This window comes from Leuresthes tenuis, unplaced genomic scaffold (assembly GCF_036924035.1).
Source record: "Leuresthes tenuis unplaced genomic scaffold, fLeuTen1.0.hap1 SCAF_10, whole genome shotgun sequence".
Taxonomy (NCBI): Eukaryota; Metazoa; Chordata; class Actinopteri; order Atheriniformes; family Atherinopsidae; genus Leuresthes; species Leuresthes tenuis.
Genome location: NW_027325364.1, coordinates 30,205,175 through 30,218,456, shown reverse-complemented (window position 1 = coordinate 30,218,456; position 13,282 = coordinate 30,205,175). Strand labels below are relative to the sequence as shown.

The 13,282-nt window shown below is 38.2% G+C and overlaps 1 protein-coding gene across 4 annotated transcripts in view; it reads left to right on the top strand.

Moving 5' to 3' along the window:
* The window catches only part of ncalda (neurocalcin delta a), a 63,881-nt gene that overhangs the window by 20,669 nt on the left and 29,930 nt on the right, over window positions 1-13,282 (top strand). Inside the window, exon 1 of one of the 4 annotated variants that reach the window (XM_072394931.1) lies at window positions 7,985-8,287. The exons of 2 other annotated variants lie outside the window; for them this stretch is intronic. The gene's annotated coding sequence lies outside the window, so the exon portion shown is untranslated. Of the gene's footprint in view, window positions 1-7,984; window positions 8,293-13,282 lie in introns of those variants that run through there. One more of the 4 variants, XM_072394929.1, reaches the window with a different exon arrangement.

Below are 13,282 nucleotides of genomic sequence, written 5' to 3'. Positions count from 1 at the left end.
CTGACTCCAGCTGCTTTACAATGAAGTAGGGTGTGCAGCCACAAGAAATCACCTGTTGTTGCACAGTGCAACACCTTTATAAAACATTTCTGTGCCATGTGAGTTCTTGCATTCATTTGGTAGTTGTAGTATATGTGTTTTTCTCTCTTGTCTCTCCTCTCAGGACAGTGCTTTGTCAGATTTAGAACCATATTGCGTGTGGGAAATTAATTAATGTCCCAAGCTACCAGCCAGGTTTTTGCTGATTCCTGTGCATGTGGTAATTGGTGGTTACACAAAAATCTGATACTTTTAATTGTGCAACACCATTCCTTTCATCACTGTTGTCTCCACAAGCTGTATCTGTCCTGAGATGGCAGGAATGCTCTGTGCTTTTCCAAACAGTTTCTCTTAAGGGCTCTGCACATAATTATCAACTCACCAGAATTTCAACAGAAACTTTGATGTGATGAGAAGGTGAATGAAGGTATTTTTTTAAAGTAATTAAGCTGAAGTAATTATGCTTTTTTAAAAAGATTAATCAACATAGAAACATGCTCTATAAAACCCTTTCATTGTAACAGTGTAATTAAAACAAGGACCCAAATAAGTCCAATCATTTATCTAATTTCAGTCTCCTTCTCTTCTCTTCTTAGAATCTGCAATTTCTAAATAGTGTGTGGTGCGTTAATCTGTCAATGGAATTCAAAGTAAATATGTACTTTCTCATCAACAAATTTAATGTTCATCTGACAGAAATAATCAAAATACAGATGTGGGCCCCAACCAAACTTTGGTTAGATGATGCAGTTATGTCACAAGTTATTTTTAATTACCTTCGATTTAAAACGATGGCTCTGAAATTATGTCTAATTTTGTTAAATGGTTCTCACCTTGTCATGTCTTTCCTCCCCTCCTCTGCTCACCTCTCTAGTGGGAGGGACAAAGATGCAAATAGAGGAGTATATTAACTGATTGAAAATGCTAGCCGAAAAACACTTATTGTTATAAAGCAGTTCCAAAGCATAGGATCTGACAAAGTGCAATAATGAAGATGTAAATGCTGCTTGGGTTGTCAGGACAGTGATTGCAAGTGTGCTGATAATGAACAGGCAACAGGTGCAGTAAGAGGAACTCTAAACTCATGAGAACAGACACTATATGTTTATGGATTTAGCAGACGCTTTTATCCAAAGCAACTTACAGGTAGGCAGTCAGGGTAAGGGGGTCTTGCCTAAGGTAGAACCTTTGATGCAGGGGATTTGAACCCATGTCTCCCACATGGAAGGTGGCAATCATACCACTACGCTATCCAGCCACTATAGACTTCTGGTGGTGGCTGAAGAGAGTCAAAACAAACTTATTGAAATGTATACTTCTATTATATTTCTGACAAACTTTTGGAAAGCTAAAGTGTAGCAGAGAAAGAGGTGTGCTTGAATTCTTCAGAGACCACTATGAATGGATTTGCCATTTTAACGACACAGTTGAACTCTCTGTAAACAGCATTAACAGAAAGTCCCAGCCAACTGTTGCACATCTGGGATGCAGAGACACACCTTCTCAACAACCTGTCCAGGATTGTACCATATTTTGTTAAGAATAGTACCTTTTCCCATACTGTTTCTGCTCTGTCTGTAGTCTCTGTCTGCCCATTGAGTCTGTAAGCCAGATAGAAAGGCGTTGGAGTTGCTTCTACAGCCATGTCTCAGTTGTACAAATAATTTTGCCATCCTGCTATTCCCACTGTGTCCTCATCGGGTTCAAGATCATCAATTTTATATACCACTGAGCTCACGTTTCCCATGACAATCAAGGGACAAATGGTTTAAACCTCCTCCTCTTCCGTTGCTCGTGCTTTGGAAAATAATATCAACTGCTTCCATGTGCAGGCAACTTTTTTGTTGGCATGGTTATACATCATTACTGATGTAAAAAAAAAAAAAAAAAGATGCCAGAATTAATTAATTAAATAATTCCAACAGCACAGCAATCCAGTCCAGCACAAAAATGCCCCAAAAATAATTTTTTACCAATAAAAGATAATTAGAAAATCTCAAGAAGACAGAGACAAAATATGCCCAGATCTATGACAACAGACTGGTACTAGTGTGGCACCATTTTAGAACTCATTTAATTTTAGAAATCATACAGTTTCTAAAATGGGCTACCACGTTTTCTGGGCTACACAGAGGTGTGGTGATTAACTCTGTCACGTCACAGCAAGAAGGTTCCAAGTTTAAATCCCAGCTTTGGCCTTTTTGTTTGGATTTTTCATGTTTTGCCTGGGCATGCTGGTGTTCTTTCCCAAATACTTGCAGTTTACTCCAACCATCCAATCACCATTCGTGATTCTTAAATTGACCCTAGAAGTGAGTGAAAGTGGGCATGATTGTTTGCCTCTATGCTGGCCCAGTGATGGATTGGCAACCTGTCCAAGGTGTACCCTGCCTTTCACCTAATGGCAGCTGGGATAGGCTCAAAACCCTGAAATGATATAGAAAATGGATGGGTTTATAGAAATCATGCAGAGGGTTTTTTATTTCAGCCTTATATTTTCTTTGTCTGTGTTCATTGCATTTGTCTATTTCCTCAAATTAGCCATAACACATGTATTACGGGCATTAAGAATAATGTCTCTTTGTTAGGTACTGTTTGGTTTTTTTCAGCCATTGTACTGATAGTTTATTGTGTATAGTTTGTGATGCTTTCCTGGAAAGACAAAACATGATGAAAAGTTGTGCACCTCCCCTCTCTGAGAGCAGATTATATAATTTATAATCTGTAGTCTTTTTATATCTTCAGTCCAGATTAAAACCTAGTTTTCGGCTACAGGTCCAACATTCTTGCGCAAAAACTGATTACCCAATAACAACCCTAATAATTCTGACAAAAAAGGTGTTTTTGTGAAAACACACTTTTCCCACACTAATGGCATTCATTAGTAGTGTTTTTGGGTTTATTTGCCATTGTTGGAACTTCTATTGTTTTATACCAAATTTTTTTTTTTATCTGCCTTCAGCTGATTTTAGTAACGCACTCCAAAGAAAAAATTTGTTATTTAAGTTTCAAACACTGAGTCATTGTTCAGGGGGTGTTTTTGTTTCCAAAGGAACAACTTCATAAGCGTTTGCCTTGGAAAGAGAAGTTGTTTTCACTTCCACCCATGCTGTTGCTTCCTGAGTCTTCAGGAGGAAGGAATTCCCTCTTGTGCCTGTTACCCACCCTACATCCTAACACACATACACATTGAAACACATGCATACATGCCTCCACTGGAGCTCCTTTGATGTAATGCAAGTGGACCACATTTCCAAATCTATATATTTTTGTTACTCAGTGTCTTTAATCTCCTGTACCAAGAAATACTTCTTCATTACCCCCCCACCCCTTATTTATTGTAGTTAAATAAATTGGATATAAATATAATGTCTAAATGTATATAAAATGTATTAATTAACTAATATATTGAAAGACCAGTTTCTCATGTCACCCACAAAAACAGCGTGTATATTTAATGGTCAATGCCTCTCCCAGACTCCCAGCCCACTAATCCCAAGATTCAGACTTTATTCTAAATAATTTCTCTCTCAATCTATTTACCCACTTAACAATCATCCTCTCATTTTAGTTTCTTGCATCATCTGAGCTGTGTACTTTCCTCTTTTTTGTCGTGATGGCCTCCATTCTTGTCTCTGATTTGCTTCGCAGCGTGAGACGAATAATCATATTTATCTCAGCCGCAGGCATTATTAAATGACTTTTCTCTGCATTCTGTCGGTTTTCTCCATGCTGTTCAGCATTTCGTCTTCTCTTTTCCCGATGTCGCCCACTCAGCCGTACATACCATTACTCACCATGGTCCTCTGGGGGTTGTTTCCACCAAGCTGACCTTGCCCCTGCCCCCACCCTGGGCCCCATTGTGCCCCGTTCAACTGACCAACTGATGCTATTGAGATGCATGTAATCAGACCAAAGCTGTTCATACTCACTGCTTGAGCGAGTGGAGGATGGGATAAGGAGAACCTTTGGTAATGTTTACCTCCCACTGTGCACACCCTCAGTCTCATACAAAGGTCCTGCTCCAGATACGTTTAACATGATCATAGCTCAAGTTGAGTTCAGGTCACACTTAGATGAGTATGAACAAAAAAGCAAAAATTCTTCAATTCTCTTTAAACACAGTACAACTTATCAGCTTCTTGATTTTTTCGAAAAGAAAAACAGTCCAGAAGCCCTGCAGACATGCTGATACTCTGTTTTCTCAGGGCTTTTGCTCTCCTGAGAAAATAAATGGCCATATAATGTTGATAAGTTCCTGACTTTTTAAATACACTAACTGACATAATAAACAAACACTATTGCACTAAGGCAGCCTTTTGGAAAGTATGTTTCTACAGTATGTAAAATTAATGGCATAATTTTTTTAAAAATCCTAAAATTTCTGAGCATGGACAAATGCATTAAACATTATTCCATAAGAAAAACAAAACCGATGTAATGCAGACGGGTTTCTAGTCGAAGGCTAATTTGGAACTCCTGTCCCTGTTTAGGTCTTTAAAATTAAATTTTTTAAATAAATATTTTTAATAAATAGGCTGGATAAAGATTGTATTAAATTGTAATCAATTTGTTTGCAATTTCCACATTGTCGTTACTAACTATTCCATTTAAATTCAGTTCCACAATTGATTTTTCTGATTAGAAGCTCGAATTGTCAAAATATTTAGATGTTTCCAGAGTAACGAGCTTTTCGCCTCTGAATTGGTATGCGTAAAATGCAATTACAATTGCCCAATTACCTTATTTCTTAACCTTAAAAAATAAGTGTCAAATACATTTCTACATTAGATCTGTGTTTCCATCATTGTGGCACAGCAATAAATTATATTGTTATTTTATAGCATTGCCCCAGTTAATATTCTGTAATTTATTTTCAAATTGTATAATTTTTTTCTCGGGAATGCCTGCAGGCTCTGGTTTAACGGCATCATTGGACCAGAATTGTAGACATTTTATCATTCATTTTCTAACAATTAGAAAAACATATTATGGTCGGACAGGCTTGTAATCAGATAATATATCTTTGTCACTCTTTCAGTTCTATTCATGACGATCAGATCAATGAGAGTTTTGCTGTCCTTTGGAAGTCTTGTTGGTACTTTGGTACATTCTAACAGTATGCACATTAATTTCACCACATTTAAAAAAATGTCCCTAATATCAATCAGCACTCCACCCCTCTTTCCTGTCAATCTGTCTTTCCTAAATTAGACATAACCAGGTGCATCAATCATATGTGCTGGGATTTTACAATTTAGCCACGACTCAGTTAGACATAGATAATCGAATTTAGAGTCCATTGGTAGGTGTTGAACTTGATCTCTTTTGCTATGATGCTTCGGATATTTAAATGTCCTCCCACCCCTTTGGTTTTATCTTGAGTCTCATATGACCTTTGCATGATTTACAGTGAAAAAATCTAAACTGCCTTTGCTTATCTTCCACATGTCCTGGAAAGCTTCTGTTACCGTGTGTGCAGAATTTGCTGGTTGTCTGTTTCGCTGCATGTTTTCTTCCCATTTTCATGCGATGACATGAGCGGGATAGTTCTAACTCTGTCGGTAGACCAGATTAATCTACATGAGGTGTAGAATCACAGGTGAGTTGTTGAGGATCAGGTAGCAATTTCTAATGAAGCATGTCTGTTGGTTCCCTCCCTCCAGTGGAAACATGCTGCAATAACGTTGCAACAGCTGGACCCACTTGAAATACCCACTTTTCCATTGAAATATTCTTTTTGCCAGAGGATGGAATACGTAGCTAGATATCCATATCCAAAATGATTCAGTTTAGTTGTGTTATTAAAGGCAGTAGAAAGTCCAAAATTGGATTATCAATTACTGGACAAACAAAGGCCTTGAACAGGTTGAGCAATCAGAAGCCTCAGGCAAAGTAACAGTGTCCACATCCATTTTCCTGTTGACATTTACCTGTTGTTTGAGTCTTGACTTGGATTTAGTTATTTATTTGAGTTAAAGCATTTTTGTTGACAAACACAGGCTAATACTGACCAGAGATGGAGAGAAATGTTAAGAGTAGAGGAAAAGGTGCTGAGCCTAACAAAATACACCAGTCCTCGGTAGTCATCTTGACACTGCTTCCTGTGACCCTTTCCTCCTTCATAATTCTGTTCAAGCGAAGGCAGACATTCCTGTTTATGTGATGAAGGAGACATGGTGTGTGTGCAATACTTGCAGTTTTTTAAAGACAAAATAGGATGGTCCTTATACAGTCAAAATTGCTCACAACAGCATGTCATATTGCTATAACAATTCATAATAGCATGACTGTCTTGCGGTGGTTGCATCAAACATGAATAAATAGAAACATCTGAAAATATGTTTAAGCTTAATGAACAGCCAGTGTTGTACTCATGAGTAGGACTGCATGATATTAGGAAAACATGCAGTATGAAATGTCATTGAATATTGCAATGACAATATGGCTTGTGATATATAAACAAATCCTTCAGTTTATTTAGCTAATCTCATGTGGGTGAACAAATGCTGCATTCCACTTCTGCACCTGTGGATGCTGGTTAGTTGTAGAACATGCACAACAGCAGGGCTTCCTCTAAGTGGAATGCGGTCCTCATTAATACATTTGTCCCATTTCAAGCCAAAATGTCTTTGCAATGTTGACATTGTTTTTCTATTAATATTGATACTGTTCCATGCTGATACTGCGATAGCAAGACATTTGGGATACATTGTGCAGCTCTGCTTGTGAAGAAAATGGGATGTTTACTTCAGTCCCATTGCTGCTTGTCTGAAGAGAAGCTGCACCAACACAACACACTATAAGTCCCTCCAAAGTCAAGTTTTTTGTTTATCCAGAACAATTCATATCAAGCTTCCAAATATGTAATAAAATAAATAAATAAATAAAATGTGGTAGATGGTAACAGGAAAACATTGATACATGTGATCAGACGTAGAGCAGGAACAACCGCTACACTTCAAACTTTTCTCTCTAGTTGATTTGTCTCAGATGCTGATTAAAAAAATGCAGCTAATTGTTGTAGATAAAACCATGGGAGAGGAACATTTGGACAACGCTGTTATTAATTTATTCAGACCCATCAGATTCCTCTGAATAGTTGATCATTTGTTAGACGTCTGTCCGTTAATGTGACTGCAGCATGTGCTGTGTTGAAAGTGATAGTTTATGTTACTCGGTCCAACTTAGTCAGATAGCCACCTTAAAAAAATCCCCAAAAACCGCCGGGAGGTTATTAATGACCCCAACACGCTGACTTGCGACCTGATTAATATGAAGCAGTGTATGTCTGAAAAGGAGCTGCATAGGTTTGTGAATTTAGTTGGGTTTTTTTTTAAGATTTGGGCAGAGCTGGGACAGCCATTTTTCCCTGTAGTGTTTTTGTTTGACTCTTTATCATAGTGTTACACTTGAAATTGACTCTATACTAAAGTACAAATACAAGTCAGTACGAATGATTAATGACATAAAAATGAAAAACCTATTTCAATTGGAGCTACTGTATTCCCCCATTTCCCAAATGTTATGAAATATTTAGATTTTCGATTCTGGGTGACATTTTTCATTTATTTCCTTTTTTTTAAAGTTCCTTTATTGATTATATGTTTACTAAATTGGTGGCATTCTGAAGGAATTCTTGAAAACTAGAGAGGAAAAAAAACACAGGAAGCACAAACCATTGTTGCTCCTTCACTCTGTCCAGCTTGGCTGCTGTAGATTAGTCTGTCTCTTAACAGCTTCCCTGCACGTAAAAATCTTTTATGTACGTCAGATGACCTGTTGAAATCATTGCTGTGCAGTGCGCCTGTTGCCACGGCAACACAGGCTTCTCCGTCTCTCTTTATGCCTCTCTGTCTGCATTCCCTCCACTTTCATTTCCCCCCACACACTCACCAGAGTGAGGTCATGTGACTAGCTGACGTCAGGCTGGGGAGGCAGGCAGAGGAGTGAGTTAGTTTGTGGGCTTTGAATAAACCTCCTACTCAGACTGTAGGAGACTCCGGGAGTCTGTCAGTCAGTGTTTGCTCTGTTTTAGTCATTCTTCTCCTCCCCCTCTCGGGTGCGCTTTCCCCCTTTCTACTGCTCTCATCATTGTATTTTCCGGTGCTGTCTTCTCTTCTCGCCTGTTGCTTCTTCTCCTCCTCCTCCTCCTCCTCCTCCTCTTGCTGCTGCTGCTGTCGCTAACTTAGTCCAGACAGAAAGCGCTGTGTGATGGACTGCTGAACAGCTTGTGCACCGCTATAAAGTGAGGTAAGCTCCCTGTGTTTTCTCTTTGTGCATGTTGTGTGCTTTAACAGACACTAGTTGCCTCCAGAATCAGGAGTAGCAACTTAAAGCTGGATAAAGGATGGTTTGTTTTATTTTTGAGTCTCTTTATTGTGCTGAAGGGAAGTTGTGAATGCATGTGTGTCTTACCTCCTTTTTTTTGTCACCTTATGAATATTTAGTTAAATATTAGAGTAAAAAATACAGCGTGTTGTGTGAGGGTTTCAAGAAAGACCCCTGATCAGGGTGCTCTTTTGAAGACTAGTTTGCTTTCTTATACAACAAACACAGCTTCATCTGTTTTCAACCCCCCTACAGGAAGTGACTGCATGGTAGAAAAGAGAAGGAAGGAGAGTGCTAACGTTACTGTATAGAGACTGTTCGGGTGTCGTGATGTGTGGCTCCACATGGCTTTTCCTCCCAAAGCGTTGCTAATGTTAGAGGCAGTAGTGTGGGCTGGAGCTTCTGGCTCTGTCTACCAGAGACAGAGGCAGGGGGGGCAGAGCAGCTGCCACCTGCACCCTCAGTAGGAATGGGAAAGCCTCAGAGGTATGCAAGGCAAAACTGTAACTCTTGCAATCTCAAGATCAGTTCACTTTTTTTTTTAAATAAATCCCATGGTATTAGGGGTATAATTTAACTTTTTGCTCAAGGAGTTTTTTTTTTTTTTTTTAAGTTCTCTTTTCTAGCAAGAAAATGTCAAAGTTGAGCCCCTACTCAAGCCCTCTTCATCAGTGCTTAACCAACCCCCCACCTCCACATCCCTCTAACCTCCCTGCATGCCTCAAACAAAAGCATAGGCTACTATCTTGAATTAGACCGAAGAAGAGTGGACAGAAGGAGCAATGCTGAAAACAATTGGTTTGGACCCTTTCTCCACACTACTCACTGCTTCTCTTGAGCACATTTGCTATAAGACTATATCTTCTGTCTCTTCCCTTCTTCAGCAGCCTTTGCCCCCAACCTAATGATGTGGACACCATCCAATGGCATGTAACAGCTCTAAAGTATCCTAGCATCAGATCTACTAAGTACATCTAATTAAATGTCCACTGCTGTTCAAGAGATTAGGGCACAATTTATAATTTGTCGATGAGATTTCAGATTTGTGGCTTCGTTTTTAGAGAAATGTTATTGTGAATGTTATTATAGCACCGGATTAGATAACGTTCAGGCAAATAGCAGAGATAAAGTAACAGTTTCCTCCTGTACCTACATCCTATGTGTTAATGTCGCACTAAGATATTTCCACTCTATAGTGAACACACGAGTGAGCTCAGAAGCAAAATGAAAGTAAGAATTTTTAGATGCAATTATTTGCACAAACAACAGTGTGTGAAAAACACATGTTATTTGTATAATAAAGTATATATTATCTTCATATTAATCAGATTAGACTCAACCTTTCACGAGGCAAGATTAAGGAGAAGGGAGCTAAAATGTAGTGTTTCAGAAAGGTTGTACAAAGCAATGTACAATGTAAGAAAATAATGTGCCTTTTGCATTTCAGGCCTTGTGTTCTAATAGGCCTTTACCCCTAAAAACAACCCCTAAAAGTACCTTCAGTTACGGACAAGTTTGCTTGACAAACAAGCAAATCCAAATATTGCTTTGCTGCAACATCAGTGATTTTAAGCAAATGGAGTGTACAGCATTATAGAATGCTGTTCAGAGTCAAGGTCCCAAGGCCACCAAGTTATTAGCATCTTAAATCTGCACTCAGATCATCTACTACACCTGTGCACAGCTGTTTTTGTATGTTTGCAGATGCGCAACAAACGACTGCATTCATACCAATATGATTCTGTTTTTAATGTGTGTGTGTTTACTTACTGCATTGGATCTCAATTAATATAAGGTAGCTATGTCTAGGAAAAGTTGACACCCATCCCACTTAGTGTTTGTTGAATGAGGGGCACATACACAGAGGCATGTGTTTATGCCTACATCCATATAAAAAAAAAATAACTGTTTAATTCTGCAACACACACACTTAGCTAAACTTTATGAACCAGGATTCTATGATATCCTGTTTTGTGCTTAAGGGAATTCCATGTAACACTAGTGGAAACTAACTTCAAGGCAGTTTATGTAACAGATGATTTTTGACCAGAGGCAGAGAGAAATAAAAAGGAGTTTAAGTGATAAATATGCTCAGAGATACGAGATTTGGCAGACACCTGGAGAGGCAGTTATACATTTGTTCTTGTCTTTTACCTTATCAGGTTACTTATAATCTTATCAGATGTTAAGTAGCTGATAATGAAAGCGATGGAACATTTTCAAATTCAGGAGACTGTTTCAAGTTGTCTTTCTGATGTGTATAATTGTTCTGTAAAAGAGATATATATAGTTATAGATCAACTATAATTCTAGTTGAACAAATTATTCTAGAGATTATAGCTATTTTTTCATGGTTTAGGTATTAAATGTAATTTTTTTGTGTTATTGAATAGTACTTGATTTGAAGAACCATGCAGAACCCAGAAAAGAACTGTGCATGCTAGATGACTGCAGCCACTGGCAATCCTGTACCTAAATGTTCCCTGTTAAAGCGCCGTTATAATCAGAAGCATTTTCATTAATTTTGTTGTCAGCAGAAATGTATATGATGCATGTGCTTCCTTGTGCACGCACGACGGAACACAGCATAGAAGCCAGAGATGCAGCTGCACATGAAAACATGGTTCTAAGGCTTTAGTATTAGTCAAAGGATTCACAGAGTTTGATTGATGAGGTGAAAATAAAATGTATGGTAAAATTCAAAGTTTTTTGCAGCAATTAATTTAATTTGAAATGGAGACAATGTGGACCCACTCACATAAACACCTGTCAGGGAGCGTGCCGATAGATGTGTCAGACATTCATTATACATTCATTATTTTCATGACGTACCGAGAAAAAAAAAGACCCAGCATGACAAAGTCACCCTTTCTGTTAAAACGAACATCCTTTCCAAAAAGGTTGGGACACTTGGGAAAATGTAAAAGACTGATTTGCAAATCACATAAATCTTTTTATAAATAAAATAAAATATTTTATTCACAATAGAACATAAACACATATTAGATGTTGAAATTGAGACATTTTATTATCATCTTAAAAAAATATTAGCTCATTTTGAATTCGATGGCAGCAGCACATCATTAAAAAAGTTGAGACAGGGTAATTTTTACCTTTATGTATCATCCTGTCTCCTTTTAACAACAATCCATAATTGCTTAAGAACAGAAGGGACCAGTTGCTGGACCTTTGGGAGATTAATGTTGTCCCATTTCTGTCTGATGAAGGATTCTGGCTGCTTAATAGTCCTGGGTGTTTGTCATATTTTGCGTTTCATGATGCGATTTCATGATTTTCAATTGGTGAAAGGTCAGGACTACTGGCAGACTAGTCAAACAACAAGACTCTTCTACTACGAAGCCATGCTGTGGTAATAGATGCAGTATGCGGTTTGGCGTTGTCTTGCTCAAATATGCAAAGCCTTCCCAGAAAAATATGCTGTTTGGATGGATTATATGATGTTCTAAAACCTGTATATATCTTTTAACATTGATGTTGCCTTTCCAGATTTGCAAGTTTTCAGTTCAATAGGCTCTAAAGCACCCCAATAATATCACAGATGGAAGCTGAGTGCTGGAAAAAGCTACATGGTCTATCTCCTTTTTTGTCCGGTGGATTTGACCTCCCATGATTTCCAAAAAGAATTTCAAAATTCGATTTGTCTTACCACAGAACAGTTTTACACCTTTCTCCTCAATCCATTTTAAGTTAACTGTACCCCAGTTTTCAGCTTCATTTCTGACTTATGTTCACACAGAGCTTTAACCTGCATTTTTGGATGGCACCGCGAAGTGTTCCTGAGCCTATGCACTGATTTCCGTGACAGAATCCCATCTGCTTTGAATGCAGTAGTACCTGAGGGCCAAAAGATCATGGGCATCTAATATGGATTTTCAGTTATGTCCGATGCACACAGAGAGCCTCCAGATGTTCAGAATCTTTTGATTGATATCATGTACTGTTGATGAGGGAATATTCAAAATCCTTGCAAATTTACACTGAGAATCATTAGTCTGAATTGCTTCACAATTTCTAGATTCAGGTTTTGTTACAAATTACTGAATCTCTGCCCATTTTTTTTCTGTGAGGCTTTGCCACTTTAAAGTGCTCTTTTTATACCCAACCATGCCACCTTCTGTGTCCTCACTGGTCTAGGAATGACAGTGGAAGAATACTTGGGTGGTGCATGAGCATAATTGTTCAAAGTGTCTTCTTTGGCTTAACCTATGAAGGTGTGCATAAAGTATGGCTGATGTGGTTTGCAGAGAGGTTACTGCTTCTGCTGCTTGTGGTATGTTGCTGCAGAGTTATATTCATAAGCATAAGCATAAGTTTAGTCTCTATTTTATGTCGTGGCCCAACATGCCAGGTCACAACATAAATTGGGTGCTCGTCCGCGATCTTTTGTCTTAAAGAGACTCAATTTTGTTTGTGTGATTGTTCTTTATTATTTTTTACTTTGACAATACACGCTCTTGGAATTACTAACTGTAGGATGGGACTCTTTTGAGATTGTTAAAAGGAAAGAAATAAAGGAGGGTAACAGTAATCATACTTAGGTAAATGTAATTTACCAAACTGCAGTGTTGGCAGTGTTGTATCTTGGCAGGGGACTCCTAAATCATTGGGTCAGTATATAGGAAATGGTTTAGGAAACAATGTGTAAACTTCAGGTATTTTGTATCATTTTTTTTTTTATGGGGTTCACTGAAAGAACAGCAAAGAGCAGCAAATAAAAGTATATCCATGCCACGATTTGTAGCATACAAAATGAGTGAGTGCCTTGAAACAGCCAAATACTAATGGTGGTTTTTAAGGTACAGCTGGTCACCCATTCTCTTTGTTGTTCTCCAATGGGCTTCTTTATGTAGAGATTGTTAGTCTTTCAGCTGAATTCCACCCCCAATGAGGT